Raw genomic sequence first — 17837 nt, 5'->3', positions numbered from 1 at the left:
TTAATTCAAAACTTATTTTAGTGGGACGTTTCCTTGTGTACCTCTGGTGTGCATCCAATTTCTTCATTATTCTGTGAATTGTTCACAAATACATAAATTCATCAGTTTGACAACTACTGTTTCTGACATCCCGGTGAACATATGTTCCACTGATTTTTTTTTTAAAAAAATGTTATCTATTATTTTTTATTTTATGTGTATGAGTGCATTCCCTGCATGTGTATAAGTACAACTGTGTTGTGCAATGCTGCGGAGGTCAGAAGAGGGTGTCAGATTCCCCTGGAACTAGAGTTATATCCATGTGGGTGCTGGGAACTGAACCCAGGTCCTCTGCAAGAGTAGACAGTGCTCTTCACTGTTAAGCCATCTCTCCAGCCCCACATGTTCCATTGTTATTTGATACACATTTTTACCCACTGTAGTCAGTCACATGATTCTTCAAGGACAGAGATTATATTCATGTTGTTTACACAGTGCTCCAGGTACAAATTCTGACTGCTTTCCCTTGACCCTGACTTGACCATTTTAGAATCCATTCTTAGAAACTCTTTTCCCTTGAAACATCTAAAAGATCATTTTGTAATATGTCAACAGATAAGTGGATCTGAATAAAAGATCTCTCTCTCTCTCTCTCTCTCTCTCTCTCTCTCTCTCTCTCTCTCTCAATCTCACTGTGTAGCCCCCACAGGCCTAGAACTCACTGTGTGAACCAGGCTGGCCTAGAACTTACACAGTTCCACCTGACTTCTTCTAAGTACCGGGAGGAAAGCTTTCTTTGAATTACTCATTTTTTAAAATTTTTAATTGAATTTTTATGTTTCATACATAAAATCATCTTTTTACCTCCTTCCCCTTTGGCACCTCCCATAGCTCCCCCTCAACTCCCCACACTGGAGTCATACGTTCTGTCATTTGTGCTCAGGTCTATTATGTAAAGTCAGTGTCCTCAGATGTCCCTCACTGCAAGTTCGTCCACCAGGGTTTAGTCAGCCTATCTAGTGTCTCTCCCTTCAAGAAGTTCAGTTCTTCCTCACCTAGCAGTAATCAGCTGCAATAATTCTTTGACTAAGATTGGGGCTTTGCTTGAACTACTCTTATTTTTACAATTTCTAAGTTTGGAAAAAAAATCTTCATTAAAGCCTCAAATGTGTTCTGTGGCACACAAGCACCGGGCCCCCTGATAAATGAAAACAAAACAAAACAACTCCCCCCCCCCAAGAATTTAACAGTATATATATTTTAAATAAACTTATTCGGAATGGGCTTATGTATATAACTCATCACTATGTATGAAGACTCTTACTGACTCACTAAGGAACTCAGGGACTGGGAAGAACGCTCAGTGGATAAAGTGCCTGCTCCGTAAGCATAAGGACCTGTGTTTGGATCCCAAATTCTCATGTACAAAGCTGAGTGTGGTGGTGACCTGTCTCTAACCTGAGCCCTGGGTGCAGGGGGTGTCAGAGATAGGCAGATCCTGTAGGCTCACTGAACAGCCAGTCTAACCAAATGGTGAGCTTCAGGTTCAGAGAGACTGAAATCTATAAACATCAGGTGGAGACTGATTAAGGAAGTCACAGGAGATTAACCTCTGACCTACACAGGTGCAGGAAACAGCAAGTGCATTTGTGCACATGCACAGGTATACACCATACCCCCCCCAACACACAGAGGTAGATACCACACACACACACACACACACACACACACACACACACAGGTGCACCCCCCAACACACACAGAGGCACCTCCAACAACCCACACAGGTGTACACCATACCCCTCTCTCCCCACAGGAAAAGCAAAAATCAAGGAAAAATCTGTTAGCTTGTAACTTATTTTTTATTCATCGCACACTCTCTTTGTGACTTGCAGCGCGTGTGATCAGGCAGGCTTCACCGTTAAGTGTGCTTTTCTGCCTCCCCTCTGGACTCTCAGGAGGTGACCATTAATGGTGATTGCTACAATATTTTGAGATCATCTGGATTTTAGGAGGTTACAGAAGGCACTCAATGATGACCTCTATTACTTTTTGTGATCTAAACCGTAAGCTTGATCTACACGTGTTCATGGACATTGAACTTATGTAATGCTGTTAATTTCAGTAGATATTTAGACTAAGCACTAGAGTAAGCAACAGTTTACAGGAGCAAAAAAGGCTTGAAATGAACCCCGATAATAACCACCAGCAACGAAAGACAGGCCTGTTGGAGACGCTAATAATATTTCTGACACATTTTCTCTTAGGGTATATTCTTACCATAGCTTCCGCTGTTCTCAATATTTAATGAATATTCAAGCCATGGGAGAAATAAATTTAAATAGAAATGGTAGGACTCTTTTAAATAAAAATAACTAAGCTCGGGATTACTTGTCTTGCTGCAAACAGCAACAAGGAAAAGGCTGCTGGTTAAAGTACTAAAATATAATGTTTTCAGTAATTGCGTCTCTAAAATAATTTAAAGCTGCTAAACCAGCCTGTTTGGGTTCTTATTAAGTAGGGCCTTTGCTGACAGCCAACTCAAATCTCCGTTTTTCTGAAGACAAACGCGTGTGTTTGTTTGTGGTGTAGGACATTTCACATCGTGGTGCTTTCTATGGTTTTCAGTTCCTGTCTCTTTAATAAATGCTCTTAATTTTGTAGCATCCCCTCTGTCTTACTTAAAAAAAAAAAAAAAAAAAAAAAAAACAACCAAAAAACTTTATTTTTGGTGCCTTAGAGGCAAATGGTTGTTAGAGACTTATTATTTTTGGTTGAGCATTTCTCAGACAAAAGAATTTCATTTTTCCCATGGGTTTGTTATTACTCTTGATGAGAAATTTCAAATGGAAACTTATTTGGGAACAGGAAGCTGTGCAGACAAACTGAGTAATTCACGAGCCCACTGAAATCATCAGACACATTTGCTGGTGGTGCTGGGTGCCTGTAATGCCTGTGCAAACCTGAATAAGACCTCAGTATATTTGTGCTGCAGGCACGGGTGTGTGCAGAAGCACTTAGATGATATGTGAACTGTTCTTATTTGATCCCTGTCTTGGGAAAAAAAGCACATGTCAGATCACAGGAGTGTTTCATGGAGATGTAGTTTATATTTTGTGTAGAGGAGCCTGGGTGGACTTTGATAAAGGAGTTTGGAAGCACAGTGGAATATGAAGGCCTTTCTAGGCATATGATGTGCTGCATCCCACTTTTGTTAAGGACCGATGGTCACTTGGGCCCATATATTTATGTTTCATTGTTCTGTCACAAGACTGGAAGGTTTTTCTCCCTAACAGAGGCCTTTGAGCAAGAGAGAACCTGAGCCTTTGGAGACTCATGGGAGAGAGAAGCTCCTAGAACACTACATGGAGGACCTTATGTGCCTGGTTGCATATTGTATGCTTACCCTGTTGGCACTGGGGATAGAGGGGGAGGAAGTCATAAAGGAATTAGGCAAGAGAGACTGCCATTGAGATTTCTGACTAAGAGGAATGTAGCTGATGACATCCTGAGAAATGGATCTGCACCATGTGACAGTCACAGCAGGGGGCCCCTAGGGTACTCTGGTAGCCTTGTATAAAGGCTAGTGATAAAGACTAGACATAGGCACTGATGATATCAGCGGAGCTAATGCCTTGATGGTAAGGGTGAGGGAGTGGTAAAGACAGGAAGATGGTAGGTGGTGGTTCAGTATGAGATTGGGAACAGAGGAAAAGAAAATGTCAGAACTGGGGTACATGCTTGGGTGGAGTGAGGGATGGCAAGTTCCAAGTTGATTATATTGGAGTGAGGCCTTTGACTAGCATTGGAGGGGAAGGTGCCTGGCTTCCAGTTGCTACTGTGTATCACACAGCTGGGAGAATTTGACCATTTATTATTTATTGCTTTGAAAGTAGAAGCTGATATTGACTTAAAAACTAACATATTAATTGATGCATTCATCTTAATTTCCATAGCCACACTCTAGGACATTCATATTATTTTAATTACATTTTAAATTTAAGATGTGCATTTTAGCAGTGCCAATTCATTGAGATGCTCTGATTCTTTCCTGGTAAAATTCTGAGGCGCCATGGCCTTTCTGGGGTGGTTGTGAGACTGGGTGGTTGGTTCTGCTCTGAAACAGTTTGTGTTTTGGAATCTTTATGTTTTTATCTCCTGTGCTTGCATTTAGTTTTCCTCCTCATATTTCACAGGACAGGGCTTGGCAGATCATTCAGTCCTTCACTCGCTGGCTCTGTGTGGGGATTAACAGTTATAGGAGTTGACTAATACTGTATAATTATATATTTATATTTCCGACTAATCCCAAAGCCTGAAATCCAGATGCTTTAAAACCCCTAAATTGAATGCTGAAGTGATGCCACAGCGGAGAATTCCACCTGATGGCACTGAATCATTAACAGTGTTACAGCAGTCACCCTCAGGATCTGTGCATATGGTGTGTGAAACACCAATGGCTGCTGCTTTTGGGCCCCTCCTCAGAATAGCTCATTGTGTTGATGCAAACACTGAGTTCCAGAATACAAAAAAACCTGAAACCTGGTCCCAAGTATTTCAGATGAGGAACACTCAGCTTGTAACTTTATATTTGTTTTGTTTTTCTTGGCTGGCCTGGAACTCACTGTGCAGACCAGGCTTGCCTCAAACGCATATAGATCTTCCTGCCTCTGTCTCGCCAGTGCTGGGATTAAAGATGTGTGCCACCATGCCTGACAATCACTTCCTATTTTTATAGCAAGTCTTTTGGCTATAATCCACATACTGCACTGCTCATTTACATTTACATTTGTAATTCAGTTGTTTTTTGTATAGAGTTGTGCAACCATCACCACTATCAACCTCGAACATATTCACCTCAGAAATCAACTGTCTTCCCCCTTTAGCATCAGTTTCCCATTCCCAATCTCCAGTCCTTCGGCCCTGCATCTTCACTAATCTGTTTCTATCTATCTACCCAAGAACAAGACATTTTAAATTATGTTAATGAACTGGTGTTTTGGCTCTGGCAGCTATATTGACACACCCTCGCCAGAAGGAGGCGGTGTAGATTCTCTGTAGAGCGCTGTGGGAAAATTCCCAGAGGCAGAAGTTGGCAAGGCACTTCCTGATGAACCAGCATTAGACAGTCTAGGACTTTAAATCATAGTAGTGCAAAGGACTGAAAAGACAGGGCAAGTAAAAGAAGAAAAAAAATTCTTGAAAATGTCACATTTCTTTTAAGAGATGGTGACATTAAGAAGAGGTGACATTAGGGACAGGCAAATGGACAGTGTTCCCCAGATGATTAGTGTGGGAGGGACCAGATAATGAGGAACATCTGGGTTCTATTCCAGCCTCTTTGACCTAGCCATAGTCACTTAATCATTCTGGAATATTCTGCTCCTCCAAGACACTGTCCCCAACTAATGTCATAATGGGAAGTGCATCTCATATGCACACACATGCATAAATGCCCCAATTTTGTGCTGGCTGTTCATATATTTTACAGCTACAGTCCTGATTCCTGTTCATGAACTTAAAACAGCTTTATGGCAAATCAAATGAGATCATGAAGATGCTGTCTAAAGGGAGAATGGGGGAATTTGTGATGCTCTGTAGCCAATTGCAGATTCTTTTTAGTAACTTTGCTGTTTACTTAGAGGAGTCCTATTTGGTTTTTAGCGGGGTTTCCCTTCCTAGGCAGGCAGGTGGGAGCCCTTTCTCTGGCTCTGCATTTGGGGTGACTCAGGTAAACCCACATCCCTCCAGCAAGTATGTTCAGTTTTGTTTTAGATCATTTGGTGCTGAGACTCACTGAAAATGATTTATTAGCACAGAATGTGTGGGCTTCAGGCAGCAGAGCCAGGTTCCCGTGTGTACCTCTCACGATGATTCCCCGCGGGGTGTTATCCACTCCTTCCACAAGCACAGGCTGAGCCGCCTTTAGTCTAGTCCGAGTGCTCGCATCCCTGTAGAGTGCCAGGCTCATTCCCCGTCTCGTCATGTAAACCAAGCTACCAGGCATGCACGGTGGCGATGGCAGCGTGTTGAATCTCTGTCCCCTGGGGATGTCTGCTTTGTATCTGCAGTTTTAATGTTTCACTTAATATCCTCTTTGGCTCCGGAGCGCTCTCCTCCCCAGCAGCCGGCAGCGCTTGGCCGCCCGACAACTTGCTTTATTTCTGGCCACGCCGGGCTGAGCAGGTCCTGGTTGTGAGCGTCTGCTGGGGGCCGTCTGGGTGGCATTTGTCTGTGGGCTTTTCAAATTGAGAAGTTGCTGGAATCCCAGCCTCCTTTCCCCTAGAATCTTAAACCCCCTCTATCTCTCAAATGCGTTTCTGGAACCGAGCATGCCCAGAGAACTGACAAATCATTGTCCAGTGACCGGGAGGAAATGATCGCTGCTCTTCATTTATAATGCAAATTCTGAGGAGTCTTCAGAAGTGTGGTAAACTTAAAATGATGGCCGTGGTGAGAACGTCTCTGCAGAAAGTTGTGGTTTTGTTGCATCGTTTACAAAGGATGGCAGTTTCCTCTCCTCGCTACCAGAAGCTCTGTAAGGTAACTGATTGGAAAAAATAAGGAGCTGGGTGTCTGACGGTTCTGTTTTCTGGGCTACGAAAAACTAATCTTTCAGGGTCTTATGGGAGAAAAGAAAAACTCCCTTTTGTGGTCACTGATTATAAAGGCTGTTAAAAGGAATCACTTCATTAAATCTTATTGAAGCCTCTGGACCAAATACTGTTTTAGTCTATATTTTATTTTGCCATCACACAATCCTGTCTTCCAGAGATGGGCTGTTTGGAAAAAAAAAAATATGTCAAAAATGTATTTGTTAAGACCTGTTACCTCTGGGATATTTGAATGGCAAGTAATCTTATGTAGATTTCAGCAAAATAAAAAGGAGCCTTGAAATAATCTTTCAACAGATTGCTTTAAAATGTGAATCTTTTTGTAGCTGATATTTTTTTAATTAAGAAAATTAAGGCAAATTTTAAAAAGAAGCTTAGCCCCATCATAAACATCTCCTATGTCGTTGGAATCTCTGTATATTGTGGTTAAACTTGAATAGCTTAATTTCATTAGATAGATGGATTAAGTAGAATTTGGGGGTGTAACTTATTTGACAGTTGTAGATTGCAAATATTGTCAGTCATTCTAAACATAAACTATCCAGCTAACGCCTGCCTTGTTTGAGGTTATCTATCTTATACCTGATCATAACTTTATGTTATTGGATCAGTGCTCATACTCACTCATTACTTTTGTCAAAAGTGACATGATTTAATATAAAAAGAAGACATTATAACAGGAATAAGTCTTTACACTGTCACAGTTTTGCATTCTTTCTTCCTGTCAGACACCTTGTACCAGTCTACAGAAAGAATCTTGCTGTTCTTTAAAAGACCTACTGATTTGTAATTGGAAAATGCCTCTTAAGACATTTTTCTCTGATGATATACAAACTGGTGTGTCTGAGCACCTAGACTCTGCTTGTATGGAAGGAATGGGGTACTGGGAAGCAGTATTCTATTAACCTGGTCTTGCCATATTGCTGTTTTAGTTTGTCCAATTTAATGTATTTTGGCCCAGAAACTGTCGACTTTGTGGGGAAAAAAACAAAAAACAAAAAAACTGTTTTAGGAAAGAGATTAAAGTAGTGGGACATGATTTGCAGAAATAGCAGTATTTTCCTTTGTAAAGTTAATTAAAACTTGATACAACTTATTAATTCAGTTGTAAAAGTTTGCACAACTAATTGTTTGAATTTGTTGTGTTTTCCATTATTTCAAAAAAAATAAATGTGCTTTTTTGGTAGCATTTATATCCACAAGAAGGCAGTTTTGATAATAAAGAAGAAAAATAATACACTTTCTTTATTTTTAACTATTAGTATAAACATATGAGCCATTAATATGTTATACATTTTTTTGAGACAGGGTATCATTGTGTACCCCTGGCTCTCCTAGAGCTTGCTCTTTAGACCAGGCTGGCCTTAAACTCACAGATATCCACTTGTTTCTCTGCCTCCTGAGTGCTGAGATTAAAGACATACCATTTCACCCAGTTTATGTTATATATCAGTATAACTAACGGTATAAACGTATCAAGCATTCCTTTTTAAAGAAAGGGTCATTTTTCTCATCCATTTGCACAAATACTTCCACAAAAACCAGAGGATTTTTTGACGTTATATGACTAAGGTATGAATTTAGCTCTATGCATGAGGCAGAAAACAGGTGCTGGAGAAAGTTACAGATTAATTTCAAAAGGAGACCCTAAAAATAATCACAAATTAAGTCACTGAAGTTATCAAGTAAGGTAGCTCCCAGCAGAGGTGTTTTTGTTTTTGTTTTTGTTTTTTTTAAAGATTTCCTGAGATTTATAATTTCTCAAAAATGCCTTAAAATTTAAATATTTACAGAGTATTACTGTCTGCTTTGGGGAAATTTGAAGTGATATTATTTGCAGTTGAAATGTTATCTTCCATAGAGTCTCTTCCCATTTGAAATTAGCAAGTGCTCAGATACTGCAAATGGTAAAGCACAGTTCCAGTTCTTCCCAGCAGGTGTCAATGTAAGGCAGTGACTTAAGAGATTTGGCCATTCCAGACCAGGAAATTGCAGGACTCTGATTACTAGGAATAAGTGAGCTGGTAACAGGTGTATTTTATTTGTCTGATTTTATTTGGAAAACTGATTCTGGTTATTAAACTACATTAATTCATATTGTTATAAATAAAGTTTCAGTTGCAGAATTAAATATCAATTGACTTTCTGAAGTAATGAAATGGGTATCTATACACCTACTGAAAATACTGACTTATATTTTAATTATCAGGTGTTGCATTGTGAAACTTGAAAGTTTAAAGAGCTTTGGTTTTTATTTGCTTTGAGATACTGTAAATCTCTCTCTCTCTCTCTCTCGCTGAGGACCGAACCTAGGGCCTTGAGCTTGCTAGGCAAGTGCTCTACCACTGAGCTAAATCCCCAACCCCTAGATACTGTAAATCTTTTACATTGTGAAGGCGATCAGGACTATACCTCCCACATTTTCTAAATTTATTTTCTTAGGAAATGCTACAGATTTCAGTGTTTTATCATAAAAATATAGAGTCGATTTTAAATACCTTTAAAACTGAAATAAATGCAAAAAATTGTACATAATCCAAGGGAAATGGCTATTTTACATTCATCTTCGTGTTTTGAAGTCCAGTGTCCTAATATTTGTAACCCCTTTTGATTTCTTTTTATAATTTTTTTTGCATATTTTCATATTTTATGGAATGTCAGTCATTATCAAACTTTTCCCTTAGTGGAACTTCATTTTTTTCCCTTTTTTATTTTTATACCTTAATTGTCAGAAGATAATTGTGTAACAATTTGGGATTTGCACAGTGTTCTCATTTTGTGCATGTGTGCTTGTGTGTGTGTGTGTGTGTGTGTGTGTGTGTGTGTCCATCCCCGTCAATTTCAAAGAGAGGGAGGGGGAGGGAAGAGACACCTGGGGAATTTGCAGGTCTGAGTTAAAAACTTCTTTTCCTTCCCCAACCTATTTACATATTCACTTGTCTTTTTTGCCTTTCAAAATATTTCTTTCTGGTTATATATCATAAATTTTAGGCTTATAAGATATAATCAACAGCATTGAAATGGCCCTGTGACCTAAAAACACCCCACATTGAATACTGGTTTTTCTGGATTGGCTTTGATTACTTACTGCCTTTAAAATATTAATGACTTCAAGGTATAATTTTTCTTCTACTAGAACACAGTGAAAGCAAAGCTGGATATAAGTGACTTTTAAAAACGATACTGACTTTAATTTGTTTTCATTATGTGATTATTTTGGCCTGTTTTGTATCATTAAATCTTTGGATTAAAAGCTGTCTAAGGTCGAGTCAGAAAGGAATTTTATAAGCCCTCCATTTTTCTCCCTTTGTGCCAATTTTAATGAAGTATTTAATAATTGAAGTGGCAAAAAATTAGATTCTTATGAAGTAGATTAAGGTATGAGTCATTCTAGAAAAGCAAAAAAATTAGTATTGTAAATTGATTTCTTACTGACTTTAAATTTTTTTGATTTAATGATATAATTTTTTAATGTTTGCCTGCATATGTATGTAAATCACTTTAGTTAAAATGATTTTGCTTTCAAACTCTTTGATCATGTTTTCTACTGTAAAAAATATTTAAAGCATATAGCTATGTACCTATATAAAATTTAGAATTGTGTGCATAGGCATGGTAAGAATCATCTATTAAATATCTGTAGAGTGTTCTTTTGCCTTGTTATGATCTAGATAGACTGTCCTTTTCTTCCTATGTGGCATTCATACACCATTTGGTGGCCACTGGTTTACATATAGGGTTAAATGGTGGCTCAGCAAATCAGGGGTTGATGAGTGATGTCTAAAGTCTCTCTCTCTCTTCTCTCCCTTTCTCTCTCTCTCTCTCTCTCTCTCTCTCTCTCTCTCTCTCTCTCATAGGCCTGTGTGGGTACTTGTGCTAAGAGTAACTGCATAGCTTCAGAGACATCTTAGTCTCTCAGATTTTGAGATTATATAAGTTCACATGCTGTTTGTTATCTGTATGGTAGTATAAGGTTCATTTGAGGTTGAGTCTGTGTTTTGCCAAAATGCCACGTATAGTGGTACATTTTTGAATAAAAATTGTAGGTTTTACTCTCAAACATTTCTCTGCCTACTTTTCAGGTGGAGAGTGCTGCTATCCTTGGGTAATTAAATCCTGAAGTATTTCACAGCAATGGAGCTTTACTCTGTCATAGCCTGAATGTTGAGACATAGCTATTTCAAGGCTCCCTCAGGTTCCCTCAGTTTCTCTAAATTCAAACCTGACACATACTGTTTGAACCTTAGGAAAGGTCAGAATTATGGACCCCTAGTCCAGAGGTCGCATTTCCCCTTGACCATAAGAAGAATTGTCTTTTTTGGTTTCATGAGAAACCTTTCGTTAGGATAGTTCACAAGACTGTGAAGGGTGAAATTTCATGGAGAAAGTAGTCTGTGGAAGGATTCCTTTCATCCTCCCCTTTCTGCTGATGCCATCGGTGTGTCTCATTAGAGTTGTGTGAACTCTTGGCAGAGTGCTTCTTGACTCTGTTTCCTGTACTCCCTGGTCAGTGGAGATTACTGATAAACTGAGGAGGCATGAGTTTGAGATCAGGGGGACTGCCACCCCTGTCTGACCCTCTCATGTTTCTCTGTGGCTTTCAGAAGCAGCACTAGCATTATCTTAGGTGGTCCCTGGCCTTGCTTTTTACCATTAATGCTGTAAGTCAGTGTGGATATCAAAAATTTTTTATAAAGCTACCTTATTGACTAACATTTTGCTAACCAGAAAAACCCATGTTATCAATGACTTAGCCAAAAACAATATAATTTATTCTAATATAATGTTCTTTCATATGATTAAAAAATAGTAGCACTAGGGGGCTGGAGAGATGGCTCAGCAGTTAAGAATACTGGCTGTTCTTGCAGAAGACCTGGGTTTGAATCCCAGCACTCACATGGTAGCTAACAACTGTCTGTAACTCCAGTTCCAGGGGATCCGACAGCCTCTTCTGTCCTCCGTCGTCCTCCGTCGACACGGGTGCACTTGCCTACATGCAGGCAATACACGCATAATTCACAATTGCATGTTAAGTGACTTTAACAGGCAAAATGTTATTTGTGCACATCTAGATGTGTAAGGCTAGTATGGTGAGGAATAAACAGAAAGTCCTTCTGAGAAGAGATCTCAGATCGTATTATGGACATGGATAAAAAGATTTCCTGTATTTTTCAAGTATTATTTCGTAATTGTGACTAAAAGGTTGATGCATTGTGTTTTCTTTGGGATAAAGTTTACTAAGTTTCAAATAGAAATTTCCAACCTGTGTGTACTGCTAGATTGTGAATGAATACACATTAGCTCTTTCTTGTAACTCTTGACTGAGCACTGCCAGTTTCTCTTAGTGTAGTTAGTGCTTTATTTTTGGCTCTTTAGATTAAGCAACTAGCAGAGTTCCTGCCACAGAGACAGAAGAATATAAAAAGTGTCATGGCATCGTGGCGTTCGCAGTTTCACAAAGTTGATTCATTTCTGGGAAAGGTAAATGAGTCCAAGTACTTGAAATTGGAAAAGATGTGAAGTGTATCAGAGGGTTACTTTTCACTTTTTTCTTTCTATTTTGTTCAATTCTGTGGAATTCTAAAAGATTGATTTATAACAAAACTCACTTAAAAAGCAGAAAGTGCTCTTTTTTAAATTTTTATTTTATGTGTACGCATGTATTGCCTGCATGTAGGTAAGTGCACCCGTGTTGTGCAATGACCAGGGAGGTCAGAAGAGGCCGTTGGATCCCCTGGAACTGGAGTTACAGACAGTTGTTAGCTACCATGTAGGTGCTAGGATTTGAACCCGGGTCTCCTGCAAGAATAACCAATGTTCTTAACTGCCGAGCCATCTCTCCACCCCCAGAAAGTGCTTTTTAATGCTTAATAAACAATAGGATGATATGACAGTCTGGCTTGATAAGATTTGAGCAACATTTTGGAAAAACATAAAAGCGGAGAAGTATGATGTCCGGGTTGGTGGCCCAGGCCTGTAATCTCAGCTCCTTGGGAGGCTGAGGCAGGAAGATTGCAAGTTCCAGGCCTACCTTAGGTACAGAGTTCGTGGAATGCCAGTCTGCTGAACTTAGCAAGACTTGGTTCGCAGTAAAAGATGATAAAAATTCTGGGAATATAGCTGAACAGCAGAGCACTTGCTTAACCTGTGTGAAGCCCTAGGTTCAATCCTCTGTGGTGGATGGGAAGATGTTGGTTTTTACAACAGGCAGCTATTTTGTTTTTAAAAAGTGTGTGTGTGTGTGTGTGTGTGTGTGTGTGTGTGTGTATGTGTGTGTGTTGTGGAGCCTGAAGGACAAGATTGAGTTTTGACCTCCAATGCTGACCATCCATCCCCTTTGAGACAGGGTCTCTTACTGGCCTGGCGCTCACAAATTAGGCTTTACTAGGTGGCCAGTGAGCCCCAGGATCCTTCTGTCTCTGCCTTCCCAGCCCTGATATTAGAAGTGTAACAGGTGCACATTACCACACCTAAGGCTTTTATGCAGGTTTAAGTCCTTTTTTTTTGGTCTTTTTGAGACATGGTCTCCCTGTAGCCCCAGCTGTCCTGGAACCCACTCTGTAGACCAGGCTGGCCTTGAACTCGCAGAGATCCACCTGCCTCTGCCTCCCGAGTGCTGGAATTAAAGGTGTGCACCACCACACCAGGCATTAATTCCTTTTTCAAGTCCTTATGCTTGCTAGGCAAGCAGTTTAGTGCATAAGCCAGCCTCTCAGCCCAAGCGTACAGTGCCTGCATTTTCTCCTGTTGTTGGAAGATTAGGACAAAAATGGTTGACTGTAGGAAACAAAAGCAAGAGCTGCCCTCCCAACCCCCCCCAAAAAAATACCCATGAGAAAATATGGAATAAAGACAGTGAGATTTATTAATCATAGTACTTTAAAGTTCACTGTGTTTTCTCATATTGTGTTAATATAATAATTATGTTAGTTTTCATCTTTAAGGGACAAATGGGAAAGAAAATTGTCATAAATTTCATTTAACGATTGGAAAAAAGAGCTTTTGTAACTCCACAGGGAAGGGACAGGGCAGGAGCTGCTCAGCCAGTGTGTGATCCAAACTTGTACTGTTTGTAGGTGTCCTGATTCCAGATCCAGAGTCTCTCTGCATTTAATTTCATGTCATTTTAGGGGTTATCCTGAACCATAATGAATCATACAATGCAGAAAGTAAAGAAAGAAATATCGGATTAAGTCATTGATACTGTTTGGTTTTAAATTATTTCCTTGCACTGAGAAATTGTATATTTACTTCCTAAAACCATGAGCTGTGGGACCCTTGAGCAGGAGGAGATGCTGAGGTCATCTGATTCCACTGTTTCACTGTACCAGTAAGGAAACACACCTTCTGCGAATGTTGGACTGATGTTTTGGGGATAGCTTCCTACTTATTTTCTTCTTGAAGTCCAAAAACAATAAGGTACATTTTTTCCCAAACTACTCATATGTCAAGTTCTGGCTTTATAATTTTAAGAGACCAAAGAGTCTTTGTTTCCATTTTCTAGATGCTTTTTCTAATTGATTCATTTCTCAGCTTGTAAAAAGGATGAATTGGCTCATTTTAATGCAAATTGATAACGTTGGTTCTGGTTTTTGATTCATAATTTAGTTTGGTTTCAGTCTCAATACCACAAGTATTGAATTATGTATTCACTGAGCCTAATTCTCCATACCCAAATATAGCTTTTTATCATCATATTTTTAAAGGGCATAATAGCGCCTTTAAAAAAATAAATGGAAGAGAGTCAGGTATAGTGTACCTTATTTTCTTTCTTCCTTTCAATTCAGTTCAGAGCCCTGCACTCTCATGGTTCTCATGTGCCAAATATAGGTGCTTTTTGTAAAGTGAAATAAAGAATTGTCCGTGTAAATCCCTGAAATTCACATAAGTTGTTCTGAGGAAATTTTAAACTCTAATATTTTATTTTTAAATTTATTGTTTGTTTTTGTGAGGCTTGGTCTTACTATATAGCTCACTCTTACCTCAAGCTCACCATCTGCCTCCCTCAGCTTCTAGAGTTCTGGAATTACAGTTATACACCACCACAGCCCATTCTTATTTTTAACTGATGAATAATAATTGTATGCATTTATGAAAAATCTCAGAGAGTTCACAGAGGTCTAAAGTAAGACTGTATTCAAATACTCCTGGTCTGGCCATTTACCAGTTTTACATCACTTTGACAAACTGTTGACCTTACCTGTATCTTAGTTCTCTTTTCAGAAAGTGAAGGTGGAATTATTCTCTCTGATTTTCAGTATCATCTTGAATCTTTGTATAGGCTGATGAGAGACATCCATGTGGTGTCTCAGAGCCTAATACATCAACGTGTGGCAGTGTTTCCGTTGTCTCATTATATCCAGCACTGAGGGAATCCCTAAATTCTACTTAGGAAGTCCACAGCTTGTGGTCCAGGAAATGCCTCTGGGGACTCTGACTTCCTGTACTTGAGCTGCTGCCTGGGAAGTCCTAGCATGATTGCCACACACCATTGCTCTCCACAGAGGAGAAAAGAACCCCACCCCCGCCCCCAGAGTAGCTATTCACCCGGTTTGCAACTTCATGTGTGGGAGTCTATTTCCAAACTTTCTTGACAAATGGGCTTGGGGTGAAAGTTCTATAGGCTGGGTGTTCCCCTGTTCCTGAGGGCCTCTCTAGACTTTCTACCAAGCTTCTCCTTGGTGCCTACAACCCAGGAAACCCACAGTGTTCCTGCTATCTTGTGGATTTAGAAATATATCATATTATAAGGAAGCCCTGCCTTATTAACCAAAGCCAAACAGAGCAAAGGAAGTCATTTTTACTGTGACCAGTGTAGGAGGAACACTCAACATGTTTAGAAATAATGAATCTTTTAATATACTTCTCAGCACTTTTAAGAATTATGCCTTTTATAGCATGAATTTTGAGTATAAATTAGCTCCAGAATATCTGAATTTAATTTTCTGGGTTCAAGTCTACTCTTAATGGTAGCCTGATTCTGTTTGTTTTTCATTTTTCAACAGTCTCAGTTCATAGCCCAGGTCATTCTGGAACTCACTACATAGACCAGTCTGGCCTCAGGCAATCCTGCTGCCTTTGCCTTTCAAGTGCTGGTATTAAAGACATGTACCAACATACTTAGCTTATTGGTTGCCTTTTAAAAAATGCCCCTGTAATTTGGTTTTACTATTTAATAAAATGAGTAATTTTACTTCATCAAGGGTAAACTTTACAAAAGTTAGAGGTGGAAGAGAAAGAAATGTATTTTGATTGAAAACATTATCTGAGACTGTATGTACTTTGGGTTCAGATTCTAAGATCATGGTTTGTGTTTCCCTGCCCAGGGTAAACTGAGAGGACTGGTATTCCCAGGGCTTGTGGTTTGATATTGAAGCAAGGGGAGTATTGTTTGCTAGTCAACCTTCTCCTTGTATAACTGTCCTCTTAATCTTCATAGACTCAGTTTCCTTTAAGGGTTTGGTGATGTAGGTATGTTGAATGGGCTCCAGGGGATTTATCCACGGTCAAGAGAATTTGAGGAACACAGATTAGACTCCATTAGGACATGAAGTAAGGGAGGCTATGAAGGTGGGGTGGGTCTGAGGAAAGATGGGGGATGGAGCCTGGATATGATAAAAATACATTGTATGGATTCTCAAAGTCCCAATAAACTATTACTTAAAAATATAAGTTATAACGCTTTTCTCCAGTATCAATAAGCATTTGTTGTAATAATGTCATACTAGTCTTTTGATTGCCAGCTGTGTATACCAGACTTCTGAAAGTTACTAAAATTTAATCCATTTTTAAATAAAGGAAAATGTATCAGAGCTACCCAAGCACAGATAGCATTGCCAAGAAGGAATTATTATTACTGTTATTATTATCATCATTATTATGTGTGTGTGTGTGGTGTATGGGTGTGTATGTGTTCATGTACACTTGAGTTTGCAGGGACACATGCACATGTGTGCTTGTACTTGTGAGGCTAGAGATTGACTCCAGGTGTCTTCTATTTCTTGTCGCCTTTTTTACAATGCTTTTTTGTTAGTAAATTTTGTTCTTTCACAATTTTATGAATGGGTTCTGCTCACCCCACCCTACTTTCTCCTATTTCCCTCACACCACTACCAGCTGCCCCTCCTGCCTAACAAATCTTTTCCCCTTATTTTCTAGTTTTATTTTTGTTTAGTGTCCCGCAGAGTTTAACCAGGGCCATAGGTGTAACCCTGAGTTTAGAACTATCCATCCATTGGTACCTGCTGGCCTCACCAGTGGGTATACACCTGAATACCATGTCTATCCCTCTCCCGAAGTCTGTTGGTTGGTAATAGATCTGCCAAGAAGTGATTAGACCCTGTGAATCCTTTTCTACTCCGTAGCTGACTGTTAAGAGGGCCTGAAAGCTATAGATTTTTTGAGACAGGATCTCTCACTGAATCCAGGGCTCACCAGTTTGGCAAGACTATCAGGCCTGCAAGCCCCAGGGGAGGCCACTGTTCCTGCTCCCCCAGCATTAGGATTATATATACAGGTACCACCATGCCTGGCTTTTTGTTGTGAATCCTTTTCTACTCCGTAGCTGACTGTTAAGAGGGCCTGAAAGCTATAGATTTTTTGAGACAGGATCTCTCACTGAATCCAGGGCTCACCAGTTTGGCAAGACTATCAGGCCTGCAAGCCCCAGGGGAGGCCACTGTTCCTGCTCCCCCAGCATTAGGATTATATATACAGGTACCACCATGCCTGGCTTTTTGTATGAGTGGTGGTTCTCTGAACTCAGCTCCTTACATTAGCATAGCAAGCAGTTATCAACTGGGCCATCTTCCCAGCCCCACAAAGGAATTCTACAAACAAAACTGCTTAATGTTTATGTCTTTAAAACAAGGACAGAGCTCTTTAGAATGTCTTCTTTCCAAGGAACAGCCTTCCTCTGGATATAAAACCTTTTGGCTTGTGAGTGACAAAATTTCTAATGTAATCGATGATGAAATGTCACAATATTTTGAGCAAAAATAAATGGTTCGCAGTGGCTGTATCTATGATTAACTTAAATGCTAGGCTTATAGAACATTAGGATTTACAGAATGGTGGCAGTTGTTTGACGTTTCCTTGATGTATGTATAAAGAAGTAGTGCCTTACGTTCATGTAGAACTCTCTCTTCAAGTGCTGTGAATATATGATTTGAAGGAGCCTAAGGTTGAATACCCAAGTGGCCCTTCATAGCTCAGCACGAGAGTCTCTCTCAGTATGTCCCACAG

At 39.7% G+C, this 17837-nt stretch overlaps 1 protein-coding gene across 1 annotated transcript in view; it reads left to right on the top strand.

Moving 5' to 3' along the window:
* Nucleotides 1-17837, top strand: part of Utrn (utrophin) — a gene marked incomplete in the record, with an annotated part of 557450 nt that overhangs the window by 286275 nt on the left and 253338 nt on the right.

This window comes from Nannospalax galili, unplaced genomic scaffold (genome assembly GCF_000622305.1).
Source record: "Nannospalax galili isolate Female #2095 unplaced genomic scaffold, S.galili_v1.0 scaffold154, whole genome shotgun sequence".
In the NCBI taxonomy this organism is placed as follows: Eukaryota; Metazoa; Chordata; class Mammalia; order Rodentia; family Spalacidae; genus Nannospalax; species Nannospalax galili.
This window is presented reverse-complemented; position numbering and strand designations above follow the sequence as displayed.